We start from the raw sequence: 16,976 nt of genomic DNA on the forward strand, positions 1-16,976 counted from the left end.
TACTTTGCTTATTTAGTTCTTATATCCTTTTCCACTGACTGCTAACTGCGGCTAAGCTACGGGCATGCCCGCGCAAATGAGCGCACTTATGGGCAAACATCTTTACGATTTAAAAAAAATATATAACATGTTCATTTATATATTTTATGTTCATAGTCTGTGGTGGCATGTGTTGTGTTGTGTTTATTCACATTTCCATGGCCTCTGTCGTGGGTGTTTACTTTGGGCAATTTTACTCTTCTGGGGGCGTGAACGCTTGCAGGGCTCGGCCAACGGACACGCCCCCTACTGTCTTCCCCGGACCGTGTTAGCCTTCGGTGTGATTCAGCATGCCCTCATGCATATGCATGACATGCTGACGTCACACCATTTAACTGCAGCCTCCGTGTAAGCCATGTATCTCTTACATGGAGGCTTCGTGAATCCTGCCCAGTCGTTTTGCAAACACCATCACAATCAGAAGTAAGTAAAACACAATATGTTTTGCAAACACCGTCACAATCAGAAGTACACCTTTGTGCAATTTGACTGGATATATGTTTGGTATGAAGATGAATAAGCATGAAAACAATCAGCATATATTTATGAATGACAGCATGTTTACAGTTTAATGCCACAACCATTTCTCATCTCAAAAATGAATGAGGAGGACAGAATAAAAAAGTATTGTCTCATTCAGCTGCCAAATAAATTAAAAGTCGAAAACAAATCTGATTAAGTCAATATGCCACAAAGAATTTGTATAAATTGATAGTAGTGCTTAGCAGCAAAACAGAATAATCTGCTGAATTGCTGGTGATAAGAAAATGGACATTACCAAGGGAAATCAATCTAACGATGTCTTGACAAAGGACTGATGGGAAAAGAGCCCGTGAAAGGTTAATCAGTGCAATAATACAGCTAAACAGAAAATAGGCATTAAAGGAATTGAAAAGATATCATTTTTGAACTATATTAAGTGCAAATAAATAAGAAAGGATCATGTCAACTGACAACAGTACTATGATGATGTATTCTTTTTAGAGTCATCAGCATACGTATTATTAATAAATAAAAGTCATTTGTGATTTTTACTATTCTGAAAAGTTTGCTAAATAAGAAACAGCTATTTCCTGATTTCATAAACATATTTAGTGACTCCATGCCCTATAAAATGATTAGCTAGGTAAAATGAAGAGGCTGAAATATGTATTACAAAACAGCATGAAATGGTAGACTGCTACACTGTGACATTGCTTATAACACTTTAATTTCATTTCTAATATTTGACTATGCACAACTAATAAAACAACATACTAAACCATTTCTCATTACAGAAACTGAATGCTTTTATAGTAAACTTCATACTCCCAGGCAATTATGTTCAGCACAGTTATTGCACTGAAATTCTTTATGTTTATACTCTAATCAATAAAGCAATTATATTGTGACAGGAACACAGGTCCTTTGTGATCTGTGAAGTCATCAAGCTTCATTATCAGACATAAAAAGCTGAACTTGCTTTCAAAGAAAAATACAAGGAATAACCTATAGTGCTGGCATCATGAGTAAGCAGATCTTCTCATGCCTAATAAAATAGATAGCATAAATTAAATGTGTTAAAGGAATATAATTTTAAGTTTAATAGTAACAAAGTACAAAGAATGAACACATAAACACCAGTGAAATTAATATATAGAGAACGCACCATTTATCAGAGAACACTTTACCATCTTTAGTATAAAACAAACATTAAGGGTTGGATTTATGAATGTCTAATTTTTGCTCTGCTATCATGTACTTGATAGTACACCATTTTGTATTCATTAAATGGCTCTATACATCATGTAGACCTGACAAGCAAAGATAAACAGAAGAGTATGCCAATGAAAGCATAATCAGCTAAATTACATGCTAATAAACCAATCCAATATGATGGAGCCATTCAGGAAGCTATAAAGTAACAGAATAGAGAGGATGTAGCCATTTGCCATGATGCCATGAACAAAAAAAAAAAATGGAATACAACCCACATCACACTAACAAAAAAAAACAATGTTAGGGGCTGCTGCTGATCTCTGGCATGTGTATGTGCAACAAGCTCAAATCTATGTTGCTGATGCTGCTGACAGATGCCATCCAAGGAGAAGAAGGGTCTTCAGAACCTTTTTAACATATCATGAACTGTATGATATTGAAATAGTAGATCAATACAGAGTTGATATGGAAACACTACAGGAACTCTGCAATCTCTGCCACTCCCACTTCAGACCCAGGGGAAATCGAGGAGAACCTATATCGGTGGAAACTAAGGTATATGTAGCATTAAGGATATTTGATAATCATACATTCCAGAGACCCACAGGGATATGCTAGGTGTGTCACAGGCCTCAGCTTCCAGAATATTTCACCAGTATCTGAATGCCGTGCTAGAACATGCAAGGGAATCCAACTATTTTGAACACACACCAGAGGAGAGATCAAGAACAATGCAGGAATTCTACACTCTAGCACACTTCCCTGAAGCCTTGGGGATCAGAAACTGCACTTACATGGAAACAAATGCCTCACCTGGTGAACAGGGAATGATATTCATCAGCAAGAAGGGGTTCTACTGAATCAACTGCCATGTTGTCTGTAATGACTGAGAGACCATCCTCAAAGTCTGCAGGCAACACAGGCAGCTGTAATGACTTGTCAATAAGGAGAAATTAATCATAGGCACTAAACAGCCTATAACTGAAAAGTACCTTGCAAAGGTAAGGGAAAACAGCTCTTGTACTTTACAAAAAAAAAAAGTACCTAAACAGGCATGTCCAAGAGCCAGCTTCCAGTGATTTCTCCTGTCCACCTGGTAAATCTGGGCATACTGGGGCAATGCAGCAACTGCCTCATGAACACAGACAACTCTCTCTTCCTACCACCCAACACTACAACCTGTGAGAGATCCACTTACATAGCCAAACTGGAAGCAAAACTCTTTCCAGCCAAGATTGTGCTAGGCAGTCAAGAGGAGAATGTTAACACCTGCACTACACCTCAAGCAACACATAGCCCTTCAAAACCCACACCATTAACACCCACACATAGCAAAACTAAATCCACATATGCAGAGGCCCTTAACATTAACCTGCGCAAGCAACAAGGACCTCCGAAGCTGAAACACAAACAAACACCAGTCACAACCAAAGTGACACATAGGTCACAACACTAGTGTGCCACCCAACAGCAGCCCCTAAGGGAAATAATGTACCCAATTCTTTAGTCATGGGTGACACTATAGTCAGGCACACTGATGTCCCACTCATCAGGCTGAACAAGGAGAAAATTACAGTCAGCTGCCTGTCGGGTGCCAGGATCTGCCACATAATGCATGCCCTCAAGTCACTCCACAACAAGTACAAATGCAACTCTGTCATTGTCCATGTTGGAGTGAATGACTTGAGACGTACCTCCCTGGACTACATGAAAAGAGACATGAAAGAGCTCTCGGATTATGTGGCCCAGGCAGGTATGACCCAAGCCCTGAGCAGCATCCTGCCTTCACCCAGAATGATACCACAATATAAGGACAAAATGATTGACTTCAACAATTCGCTAAGCTTCTGGTGTCATTCAAAGGGAATTCAGTATCTGTTTGCTTGGGAAGACATGATTGACAAACCAGGATGCTTTGCCAGAGGTGATCTGTACCTGTCACCTCTGGAATTCAGGTTACTAGCTAAAGCTCCTGCCACCCCTATAGTGTCTTTTTTAGGCAAGGTTCAAAGGACAAAACCACAACTGTAACAGATACAAGCATGCAGAATCTGAAGGTAATGCTACTCAATGCTAGAAGTCTTAACCCCAAATGCACTCCTTTGAGACACTCCTAAAAATGAAGAACATTGACATCTGTGCAGTAACTGAGACCTGGTTCAAGGCTCCAGAGAGCACCCCTGCAATACCAGGTTACAACTCTTACCACACTTTTCGGCCACCAAACTATGACTGAAACACTAAAGGTGGAGGAGTGTCCATATTCACCAAGGATATTCACACCTCCAGGTTAGTTGCCCAACACAATGCATCTGAAATTCTCCAGGTGCAATTAACACTAGGTAAGACTGCAATCCAAATTGTAGCTTGCTACAGATCTCCCACCATGCCCCAAGATTCTCACTACACCTTTCTAAACATACTGAAAAATATTAAGATACAGCCAAACACCCTAATACTTGGTGATTTCAACTACACTGCCATTCACTGGGAAAACTACTCGGGTACCAACACCTTTTCCCATCGGTTCTTGGAATTCATAAATTCCAACGCCCTGGATCAACTAATCCATTGTCCCACCAGGGGCTCCAATATCCTAGAACTGGTCATTACCAACATGGGAGATAGATGCTCCACACCAGTGGTCACCCCCTCATTGGTCAGCTCTGAGCATAAGCAAATACCCTTTGACATCCACATCCCACCCCCACCCCCCAGTAAGGAAACTTCCGTAAAAAACTTCTCCAAAGCCAACTTCATGCTACTCAAGTCAGAAGTGACAAAATTCATGACACCCATGCAGACGGGATCTGAAAGTTTGACTGCTAAATCCTACACTAAGGCACTGTACGAGCACATCCACCATGCATGAATCGTGCCATCCCAAATAGAACCAAGATACTCTCCTTCAAAAAAAGGAAGCCAATCTGGTGGTCCCCTGACATAAACAAACTATACAACAGAAGGAATAAACTGTTGCAGAAAAAGAGGAAAATCCCAGGATGCAAAAAACTCCCTTACCAGCCTCAGTAAGAAGCTAAGATCCCTCATAAAATCCTCCAAAGCTAGTTACGAAAATAAAATTGCCAAAGATTCCAAAGACAACCATAAGGCATTCTATAGATATGTCAAGAATCTAAACGGCAGTGCTCAGATCTGCTCTGAGCTACAACAGAATGGCATTAAATATACTGATCCCAAGGATATTGCCAATATCCTGGCAAATCAATTTAGTACCAACTTCACCCCCCCTCTTACCCCGTAAAGGGCCCATCACAATACTGAAAGATTGCCAAATTCTGGTAATCATGGCCACACAGGTAGAAACCACACTCTCCAAAGCTAAGAATACAGCATCCATGGGACCAGATGACATCCCAGGCTGTGTACTACATGAACTACAAAATGAACTGGCACCTCACCTAAGTGTCTTGTTTAATCATAGCTTCACCTCAGGCTTCATGCCCACTGAGTGGCGCAAAGCTACAGTTATCCCACTCCACAAGGGGGGATCCACCTTGGATCCCGGGAACTACTGTCCCATCAGGCTGATGAGCCTGATCTGCAAGGGCATGGAATGCATTATCATGGAACTTATAAACAAAGACATTGGCAACCTTCAAACACTGGACCCCACCCAGTTTGGGGTTCGTGAAGGGCCAATCTTGTCTCCTGAACATGATTGATTTTTTTCACATCAGTCTCCAGAACTGTGGATGAGGGTAAGGCGGTCCACACAGCCTATCTGGACCTCTCCAAGGCCTTCAACACCATCTCCCACTCTGGAATCATAGATAAACTTACTAAGCTGGGCATAAATCCATACGTCACTCGATGGGTTGCCAACTGGCTTACTGACAGAACCCAGACTATAAAAGTAGCCAACTTCAAATCCAGCTCCAGACAAGTGACAAGTGGAGTACCTCAGGGTTCAGTCCTGGGACTGCTCTTATTTGGCATCTACTTCTCTGAAGTACAGGCCAACACTCAGGGACTCTGACTAACAAAGTATGCAGATGACTGCAGACTAGGAGCCATTATTGAATCCCCAAATTATGGGGATATTCTACAAAAGGTCCTTACAGAAACAGATGCTTGGTGTCAGAGCCATGGGCTCAAGCTTAATGCCAAGAAATGTATAGTTATCCCCTTTGGGAAAAAACAAGTACCCATGAATTACCACATAGGTGGCCGTACACTAAACTCCGAAAATATGATGAGAGCCTTGGGGACACAGGTGGACAGTTGTCTCACCTTTGATAACCACATTGCCACAACAATCAGGAAATCCTTCTATGTGGCACACCTCATCACTCAGGGCTTTTCATCCAGAAAAAAGGATGTCATTGTCCCACTGTACTCATCCATCTTTAGACCCATTATAGTGTACAATGCCCCGTTTGGTATGTACCTCACAAGATATCTGCAACAACTGGAAAGGCCACAGAAATACCTCACTAAAAGAATCACAGGCCTAAAGCAGATGCCTTATGCTGACCATCTTAAAACAACTCCAGCTATACTATGTGGCATATTGTCTACTCAGAGGTGATCTCTGCTTAACATACAAGGTGATGTCAAGCCCTGAGCTGTTGGACATGGTACATTTAAAGAAATCCCAATCCCTCAGAGCCACATGCCCCAGGGATCTAAACCTTGTCATCACAATGAACAAAACTTGCCGGAGGGACCCAGAGACTCCCCATACTCTGGAATAGACTGCCTATACATGTCAAGCAGAGTGCTTCCTTGGCCCTCTTCAAAAGGAACCTTAACGATTGGATGGGAGATAGGGAATTCACCCCAGGGATCATGTCAGTCACCTTGCTAGACAGGGGTCCAGGGAAGTAAATATTGTGGGAAGAAATATCCAGGGAATTGTTATGGCTAGGCTTGTATAGGCCCTAGGGCCGATAGCCTAGTACCAACCTATGAATCTATGAACTCTCACATATGGTCCACCTTGCTGCTTTACACAAGGTTTGCTAGGGGTGATGTTCCCCAAGGCCATCTTCTGGGTGATGCAGGTTACGCACTGGAATTGTGGCTCATAACACCCATCAGAAAAGCACACAGATGAAGGATACAATTATGGCCATGCTCAAATTAGAAACATCATAGAGCATGAGTTTGGCATGTTGAAGTCATGGTTCTGCTGTCTAGAAACATTAGTGTGTCCCCTGAGGTATTACCCAGGCACCTGTGTAGAAATTCACAGTCCATGCCATGTTGTACAATATCATCTTGACAAAAAGAAACTGCAACAGGGCCAGCAAGGGCACACACACACACACTAGCAAAAGAATGCACATAACCTAAGCACATATACATTTTAAAAGTGATGCCATCCAATATCCACAAATGTTACTTATCCATGTAATGTTTGTGTATGGATAGTATTAGACAAAGACAGCCCCAAAGCACACAACTCCTACCAGCAGTAATTTCAAGGTAATTGTGGAACCTTTAGTATACAAAGAAATGCAAGAAGATAAACTACCTGCATACTGACAGTCTTGTATCTCCCCACTCTGTGCATCAGACATATATGCAGCTGTAACTTAAACCCCAAAAAACAAAGCCTATGGCACAGTCATCATCATCATTCTCACAGGGAGGGGGGTGCTGTGGGCCAAGGGTAACAACAAAGACATGAGGATGTCAGCCCTCCCCAGCAGACATCCTATCACAGACACTGCCTGATCCAATGTGTCTGTCATCCTATCCAGTCAGTCACCCACAAGGTTGAGATAGTCATGCAATAACAAATGATAAAACAATACCGTGAATCAACCATACTAACATGGACAGCATAACAAGAACTGCCATATGTGCAGCATAGCAGCAGTGGCATTTTTAAACTGTATACATTACAAACTTATTTTTATATTGTGTACTGAAATACATTCAAAATATGAACATGTAAGCAGTTTGTGTAGAAGACAAACATAACTTTTGAAATAGTGCAGTGATTTGTAGAATAATCTCCTCTAAGTAACTAGCAGTAATGCTTTGAATGTATCCAATCAGTTTCTCCTCTTTCCACTTCCATAGCTACATTATCACCTTTTATATAGTGTAGATTCATCTCTCTGAACTCTGTAAAGAAGCAGATGAGTTGTGAAATCATTAGCATTTCTGAACACAAAAAAATCACTTGGTGTAGGTAATGTAAACATGGTGTAAGTAGCTACACAACTTAATGCACATGCCCTAGGATTACAGAGAGGATCAATAGCAATTGTTAACTGCTAATGGCTTGCACCTTTTTCTGATTGCTCTGGCTACAACAACAAGTAATGCTGAAGTGACTGTTCTCTCTGAAATGTTTGTATCATGCAGAGCAGACATACAATAAAAAGGTGTAAGCACCTTGGGAGGTATGAGAACAACATTAGCATCCTTATACTAAGAGTACACTATCAATCTTTTACTTAAAAGCTGTCTGAAATGCTGATCAGCTATATTGCATACTGTAATGAAGCAAATAAATTACCATGACATTGCATTTCTGTAAAGCTGAGATGAGGGAAAGATGTTCAGAAAATAACTAAAATGAGTGGCTGTCAGTGCTGGCAACCTGACATTAAGATGTTATGGACTACTAGTGTAAAGTATTGGTCAGTATGACATTGATCTAGACATGTTCAAGCAAATGAGAAAGCATCATTTTCCCTTCTTGTGTTGATGCCAAACAGGGATAAGAAACTCAACTGTGTGCTGTTACTGCACTGAGTTGAGGATTCATTTCCAGGTAGTGTATTACCTAACAGAGTGTATGATCAGGTTGCACCACACACAGATTTAGGAAACTTCACAATCCTGCCTTTTCATTATTATTGCTCTAAATTTCGTACCTATGACAATTGTCTTTTTGCGCTGAATGAGAGTCCACGGCCCAAAGTACAAACTGAGAAATTTAATTTGTCTTGCCATCAGTAACACATTTCACATTGGCATAGGTGCCCTTTGCTGCAGCACTTTGAACAGCCATAAGATAATTAATTCTACATTTAATCTAAGTATCATTGCAACACACTGGTTAAATAAACCATTTTAAAGAAACACAACAGGAGATGCAAAGATGAAGCCACATGCTTCTTGAAATGTTTGCAGCAGATAAGATAATGCAATGTTATTTCTTGTGTGGAATATAAATTGTTATATATGTTCTTTTGCCAGTGTAATTTCAGCACTGCTTAGCAGAGGACAAACTAGACTCACAGCTGATGGAAACCGAAATGTTTCATTTCTGTTACCTCAATTAGTGCAAACAGGTTTGGTACTGATGCATGGTATTTCTAATAAGGGATTGATGTGCACATTTTGTATAACTGTTTCTGTGGCAATAGCTATAAATGTAATGACTTTAGTCCTTTAACACTAATTGTCTGGGGTTCAAATCCATACAGTGAAAAGTGAGTGTGGAAATTATTACTCTGAATGTAGTGATCCCTTTCATCATAACTTCATATGTTTTTTTCCCTGTTTCTTGCCTTGTTAACTTGCTCTCTGCTGAGCAAAACACCAAACAAACTTAACTGCTTATGGAAGGGAAAAAAGGGAAAAATGTTATTTGGGCAGCCTTTTGAATAACAACAGGCTTAGTTGCAATGGGCGGACGTCAACACTCTGGACAGTACTGAGAGAACATCCACCTTCTATGAAATTGTCTCTGTGTCACAAGGTGTAATTGCACTGCCTTTAGAGGTAGTATATAGGACATCACTTGCTATGAAACTGATTCTGTTGCATAAGGTGTAACTGCACTGCATTTAGAGATAGCATATAGAACATCCATAGTTCAAAATCCACTAGTACTTACTTTTACAAAGGATTTTAGAATGCAAATTCTAACAACACTTTGAATAGGAAGGTGCAACTACATACAAATGACTATCAACATTATGTTTATTGTAATATTTGTCTGGTTAATGCTTTGATAAAATATTTTTTGTAGGTAGCACATGTCATTAACAATTTAGTTATGCAACACAGTTGAATGTGTGTGTATTTGTTCATGCAGTATATGTTTGGTAATGGAATAAAAATGCACTTGCATATCTACGATGGGAAGAATACCTAAGTTAAATCATCTCTCCTCACATAGGCCAACTCTGTGTTTAAGACAGTGTGTGTGTAGTGAGGATTGTATGTTTTATACCACAGTCTGTATTAATTAGCTCCTGAAGGTCTATCCATCTGACATACATTTACAAGTAGTACTGTCTCTTTCATGGTAATGCATTGCATAGAACTTCTCAAAGGTGCACACATACAAGCCTATGTGGAGTAAACTTCAATTCATTCTGAATTCAAGTTTGTCTGTAATGAACATAACTGTAAAGGAGTTCTCCTTTAACACTGCAAATAACCACCTTCATTGAAACTATGCATTTTTCCTTCCCAAAGATTGATTCCCGCAATGATCGACTAATGTTTTATAGTGTGTAGTTTCAGAAAGTCACATGCAAAGTCATCCTGTTTAGCATCCAAAATGCAAAGGATAACAAGACAAGGCACTGAGGTTGTCAGTGCTGACTATGTTAAAATGTATGAATATGGTAAGCATCACACATGGCAAATCTCACTGCCATGTTTCACACCTTCTTTGCTATTTTATAAAGTACCCTCTGGTTTGTTTACAAATGCCTGTCTGTGCTTACAATTGTGCAAAAATGCAGTTGCCCATAGGCTGCTGTAGGATGACTATACTGAGTCTCAGTATAAGACTGAGGCTTGGAACAGAATAGACAAGGTTGTCTCCAGTGCATATGACATCCCTCCCACTGCAGAGAATTGTCATCACCACTATAGTAACCCAAAACAGTGGAAAAAGCACCTCCTTAGCCAGTGTGAGGATCAGTTTAGGACTGCTGACATCTCTCAGTTGTATAAATATACTGACCCATCAATATTAAATGTTATAGAATGCAGAACACAGCCAACACTGTTATTCAATATGGTTTCATGTCTCTTTTTCTCTTTTGTACAGCTGCTGAAGACATTGCAGGGAACTGTGATGTTAACTCACCTCAGAGAGGCACTGGATATGTATACATCAAGTCTTACTGTAAGTTTAAGTTTCATAAATACTATAATTATATGCAATATGGCAATACTGTAATAAATAGTTGGCTTTATGATATCATAGTAGTGCAATTGACTAGTGGTACAACAGAATAAGATCATACCTGGATGTGGCATAGGTGTATAGGCTGGATAATCATAACTATTTCTTTTCTGAAATTATATAGTCATGTTATATATCATGGATCTGACTCTCTCTCTCTTTTTGTCTCACCCAAACCTTCTCTCTCATTTCTTTTTATTTTTTTTCTGGTGGCAGCTATTTCATACAGCTTAAAAATGTTCAGCTGTCATACATTTCTGCTTATAAAAATTGACATGCAGAACAGAGATGTATACTGATCAGTGTGGATTGGCCCACCATCACTTCACAGGTTGCAGCACTGACACCCAGCACTTCAGGGTCCCAAGCTGTTGGCGCTGCTTCCACAAACCATGCCCTACCTACTCCATTTGCATCAGGTAGCTCAGCCCTGGCAGCTAGTGGACTGGTAGACTGCATGAGTAATAGCAGTGGACGTTATGTTTTTTTTTACCAACCAAGGGCTAACAGGGCTGGTGAAGGGTATAATGAAAAGGGGCCTTGGTGTCCAAATTGGTTGTGTAGAAATGGTGCTTTGTCACATTGCCAAGATGATACCTTTTTGAGCACTGACACAGGAAACTGAGACAGGAGACACTGACAACAGTTCTGAAGGCAAGGACTAGATTCTCACTGTTCGCATGCTTGAATTGGGTATGGTGTCCCCCAACATTCTGTGTCCATTGTCTGTCTTGTTTGTCCTGTATGTCTGCATCTGCTTCCTCACCTAACCTACCCACACAACACTCACATTCCTAAGCTGAGAAACAGCATTTCTCTTTTATTTAGAAACATCTGTATTTAGCTGTAGTGTTTGTGTGGCCTGCTTACTCTGAATATCACTCATCTCTGGCTGCATTTTATTTTGATTTGAAGCTCTTCATTTAAGGTTTGATCACTTCTATTTTGAACCTTGTTCTAGTATTACATTTGCTCTGTTTTAAGTTTTCTGTTCTGTTGGAGTTTTAAGAGTTCTTATCTAGGGTCAAGTAAAAAAAGTTGCCAAAGAATTCTTTTGCAAACTGTGAATAGCATTAGTTAATTAGTGGGGGGAGCTGAGAAACAGCAATGCTGTTTTATTTAGAAATATCTGTACTTAGCTGAAGTGTTTATCTGGCCTGCTTGCTCTGAATTTTGCTCATCTCTGGCTGCATTTTTCTCCTCCCACTCACCAAGTTCTCATTGTTTTCTTAAATTTGGTGGCTTTTGAGTTGTCTGCCCCTACTATAAATCTCATTTTGGACCCTCCCCCCAGTCCCATCTCATCAGCTCATTCTACTGAGTAGAGAGAGAGAGGGATCATTTGAGAAGGCCCACCCCCTTAGTTTCTCAACCTTGACTTATCTTGTTTCATCCCTTCCCACTTACCCTAATATAAATAAATAAATAAATAAATAAATAAATAATGTGCTTCATTCATCTGCTTTTACTGTATTTTTGTTTCTTCCTACTTTATTACCTTATTTTGCTTTTGCTGCTTGTTCTTAAACATATTCAATTGCATTTATTCTGCTGTATTTATTACTGGTTGTTAGCAGCCTGATTAAATTGTAACTGTTATTCTAAACATTTTGGCTTAAGCACTTGGGCTTCAGGCCAGTTGTTTTACATTGGAAGGTTTGTGGTCTACACTCTTGTGGCAGAAGAGGTACCTTACATCCTTCTAAGTTGGGACTTGCTGTTTGAAGGCTTAGTGTGTCTGTTATTCTAAAAGTGTCGTAGTTCTGCTTTAAGTTTCAAGCCAGTTATTTTACATTAAGAAGGTTTGTGGTCTATACTCTTGTGGGAGGGGAGGGGAGATTCTGCCCTTCAGAGCTGGTAGTTTCTGGAGGAAGGCTTATTGTGCCTATTTATTTGAACTGTTTCTTTTTGAAACTGGTGTGCCTTGTTTGCTGTAGCATAGACTAGATTCCGACCTGCTGAATCCATCTCAGTTTGTATAACTTGAGTACTAATCCAGGCCATCTTTTTAGGAGAGGATTTTCCTGCACCTTAGTGGCAGGAATGGGGAATTAGAATGCGTATGATTGAAGGCTGATGGAAATGGACTCAGTTTTGAACTTTTTTATTGGTTAATTGGTTAATTTGTTTAAATCAGTTTGCTCTTGTTTGCTACTGTTATATTTAAGTGTGTATCTGTTTTTCTGTGTTAAGCCGACCTAAACAGAGTTTAAATATCTTTAGCATAGTCTAGTTACAGGTTTTGCTGTATCCATATCTGTTTGTGTAATTCCTGAGCTTCCTGCTACATCATCTTGTATTGGCCAGGGCCTGTCGGCATTTAGAGGGAGTAAGTGAACTAGTTGGAACTGGTCTGACATAAGGCATTTAGATAAGAGCTCAGAGACAAGGGTTGATTGGTCAATTCCAGTGTTTCTATTTTGCTTTCATTTCTGTGATATTTAAACCCCATGTTGGTGCGGGTTTGTGCTTGTTTGCACATTGAGCACTGTCAGTGTGCTGTTTTAACCCTTTGTGAGGTATCTCAGCTGCATGTTTTCCCTTACCAGCACTCCTGTGTAAGTGAGGCCCTGTACTACTGTATTGATTTTATCCACCCTTACTCACAGCTATATGTACTGTCCTCAGATAGTACCCACTCTACTATCCCTGACCTCACTTCCACAGATTCTGACAACCATGGACGAACATTTTCCTATAATTTCCCTGTTAGTCTGGTTGATATGGGCATCCTGAGACAGTGCAGTAACTGCCTTATGTACATGGAAAACCGTCTTCTACTACTACTAGGTTCATAGGTTAGGTTCATAGGTAGGTACTAGGCTATCGGCCCTGGGGCCTATACAAGCCCAGCCAAAAAGTTACCCTGGCCACCCAAGAAAATTATTTTCCTGTGCCACTGTCGAGTAGAGCCACAGAGGTGATCCCCGGGGTGCATTTCCTATTTCCCATCAAATCATCAAAATTTTTCTTGAAGAGTGCTAATGAGGAGCTTTGTTTGATATAGATAAGTAGTTTATTCCAGAGTATGGGAAGTCTCTGGGACAGGAATCTATCCCTCCAGCATTTTCTGTTTATTGTGGTGACAAGGTTTAGATCCCTAGAGTGTGTAGCTCGGAAGGATTGGGATTTAAGTGGAGCATGTCCAACACCTCTGGGTTTGACATAGTTTTGTATGTTAGGCAGAGATCACCTCTGAGTAGGCAATATGTGACGGAGTAAAGCTGGAGTTTTTTGAGACGGTCTGCATAGGGCATCTGTTTGAGACCAGTAATCCTCTTTGTGAGGTATTTCTGCAGCCTTTCCAGTTGTTGTAGATGACTTGTGAGGTACATACCAAAAGGGGCATTGTACTCTATAATGGGTCTAATGAGTGATGAGTAGAGGGAAATAATGACCTCTTTTTTTCTGGATGAGAAACCTTTTGTGATGATGTGTGCCATGTAAAAGGATTTCCTGACTACTGTGGCGATATGATTATCAAAGGAGAGACTACTGTCCACCTGTGTCCCAAGGTCTCTTATCACACTTTCAGTGTTAAGTATACTACCACCTATGTTGTAGTTCATGGGTACAGAGTTTTTACCAAAGGGGATGACAATGCACTTTTGGCATTGAGCTTGAGGCCATGGCTTTGACACCAGGCATCTGTCTCAGTGAGGCCCTTTTGTAGGATGTCCACATCGTTAGGAGTTTCGATTATGGCTCCTAGTTTGCAGTCATCTACTAACTTCATTAGCCAAAGACCTTCTGTGTTAGCCTGTACTTCAGAGAAGTAGATACCAAACAGGAGAGACCCAGGACTGAACCCTATGGTACTCCACTTGTCAGTGGTCTGAAGTCAGATTTGGAGTCTGCTACTTTCACAGTGTGGGTTCTATCAGTGAGCCAGTTGGCAACCCATCTTGTGACACAGGGATTTATACCTAGTTTAGTGAGTTTATCTATAATTCCAGAGTGGGGATGGTGTTGAAAGCCTTGGCAAGATCTAGATAGGCTGTGTGAACCACCTTACCTTTGCCTACGGCTTTGGTGACTGCTTCAAAAAAGTCTATCACCCAGGAACACAATATGTGAAAGATGCAATTACATTAAGACATTACGAACCTAGAATCCTTGCTGTCTCAGTTACAAGCCAACACATCTGGCACTGAGAAGGTTGTCTGTACAAACTCTATGAATACCACACCTCTAATACCACCCACACCTGTACAACACACTCCTACATATGCAGAGGCTCTCAACAAAACCGAACAAAAGATACCTCTAAAGCAAAAACTCACATGTACATCACAACCCACAACACCAACCATCACACATGGTCCACACATCTGTGTCTCATAGCCTCTAAGGCCCAGCCACAAACCCCACATACTAGTCATAGGAGACACTATAGTGAGACACACAGATGTGCACCTCATCAGGCTTGACAAGGAGAAAATCATGGTAAGTTGCTTATCAGGTGCTAGAATCTACTATATCACGCACAGGCTCAAGTCTCTTAATAACAGGTACTGTTATGACTCTGTTATAGTCCACATTTGTGTGATGGTTTTGAGATGTACTGGGCTATATGAAGAGGGACATGATTGGGCTAACTGAATATGTGTCCCAGGAATGTATGTCCCTAGCCTTAAGCAGCATCCTATGATCACCCAGAATGATGCCTCAATGCAAACAGAAAATGATTGACTTTAACAATTGGCTTAGTTTCTGGTGTCATTCCAAGGGCCTCCAGTACCTGACAGCCTAAGAGGACATGATTGACAAACCACGATGCTTTGCCAGAGATGTCCTTCATCTGTCTCCCCTGGGCTTCAGGCTTCTGTTAAAGCATCTTGCTTCCCCCATAGTGCCTTCTTAGGCAAAGTCATGAGCACAAAATTACCAACATGAAAAATTATTCTAAACAAAATTTAAAAGTAATGCTTGAAAAATTAATTTTATAGCATGCTAAAGCACTATGCTGTTACTCTGATGCTTACTGTGATGGATTTAAAGTCTTCTTAAGACACTCAGTCTTGCTGGCTGGATTCTGCTGAAATCAAAGTCTGGTTATAGTTGCATTCACAGTCTGTTGCATACAAAAACTAGCAGAATATACACTGATGAGAGAATATACTTTGCAGCACCTGTCTTTAAGAGTAGTAACCAATAACTTTTATAATAAACCACATGTACTTCTGTTACAGCTTCAGAAAATGTTCTACCTTACTTCTCATATAGTGCAGATGATGCAAGAGATATAACATTTACCACAAATGTGTCCCTACCATACCCCTAACATAACTAGATTTAATACAGACTTTATATATATTTTTAGTTAAACACACACCCTCTTGGTTTTGGAAAGATATTGCCTTGATGACGCAAATGCTGACATATGTTCTTGTGCAAATGCTGATAAGTAAACTGTCTTCAAGGAAACGCCTTGTGGATTAGACAAGCACATTCTTAAACTTTCTTAGAAAAACATGTCCTGTTGTCAGTTCTTTAAAGAAAGCAAATTACATTCTTGTCATGTCTGTAAGAAGTCAGCTTTCTTGATGTGTGTATAATACGCTCATAAGCAAGTTCCTTATTTTTTTAAGCCACAGACATTTAATATTGATGCCAATCACATATTACTAAACTCTGTTTCTCCATTTAAGTAAGCTTTATCTTATTCCTTATTTATGTTGCATATTTGTAGCAAAGTTACATTCAACCTTAATATCTTGTTGAGCATAATCTTACAAGTTCCCCTTTTTATTTTTATAGAAAACACATTAAGAAACAAAATCTTTTGTCTTTTTTGATACGCAAGTCAAAATGCAATTTTACATAGTTAATACAATGATATCAAGTATTACTACCAAAACTGAATGTATTTAACAACTTTTTCTTTTAAAGACCATTCTGGGAAAATATTTTATCAGTTATGAACTAGTCTTATTTTTTAACTTGATTAATTTATTATTTTGCAATTACAGAATTTAATTTATCACTTACTGCTCTTTTATTAACTCTTTGCACCTGTTGAATTAACTCTTTACTTTTATTGATTATTTTATATCAAAAGATTAGAGATAGACTGCTAAAAATATACAGTTTCAATGTCATTTTA

The sequence above is a fragment of the Protopterus annectens genome, chromosome 5.part0, assembly GCF_019279795.1.
Source record: "Protopterus annectens isolate FY-2018-M chromosome 5.part0, PAN1.0, whole genome shotgun sequence".
In the NCBI taxonomy this organism is placed as follows: domain Eukaryota; kingdom Metazoa; phylum Chordata; order Ceratodontiformes; family Protopteridae; genus Protopterus; species Protopterus annectens.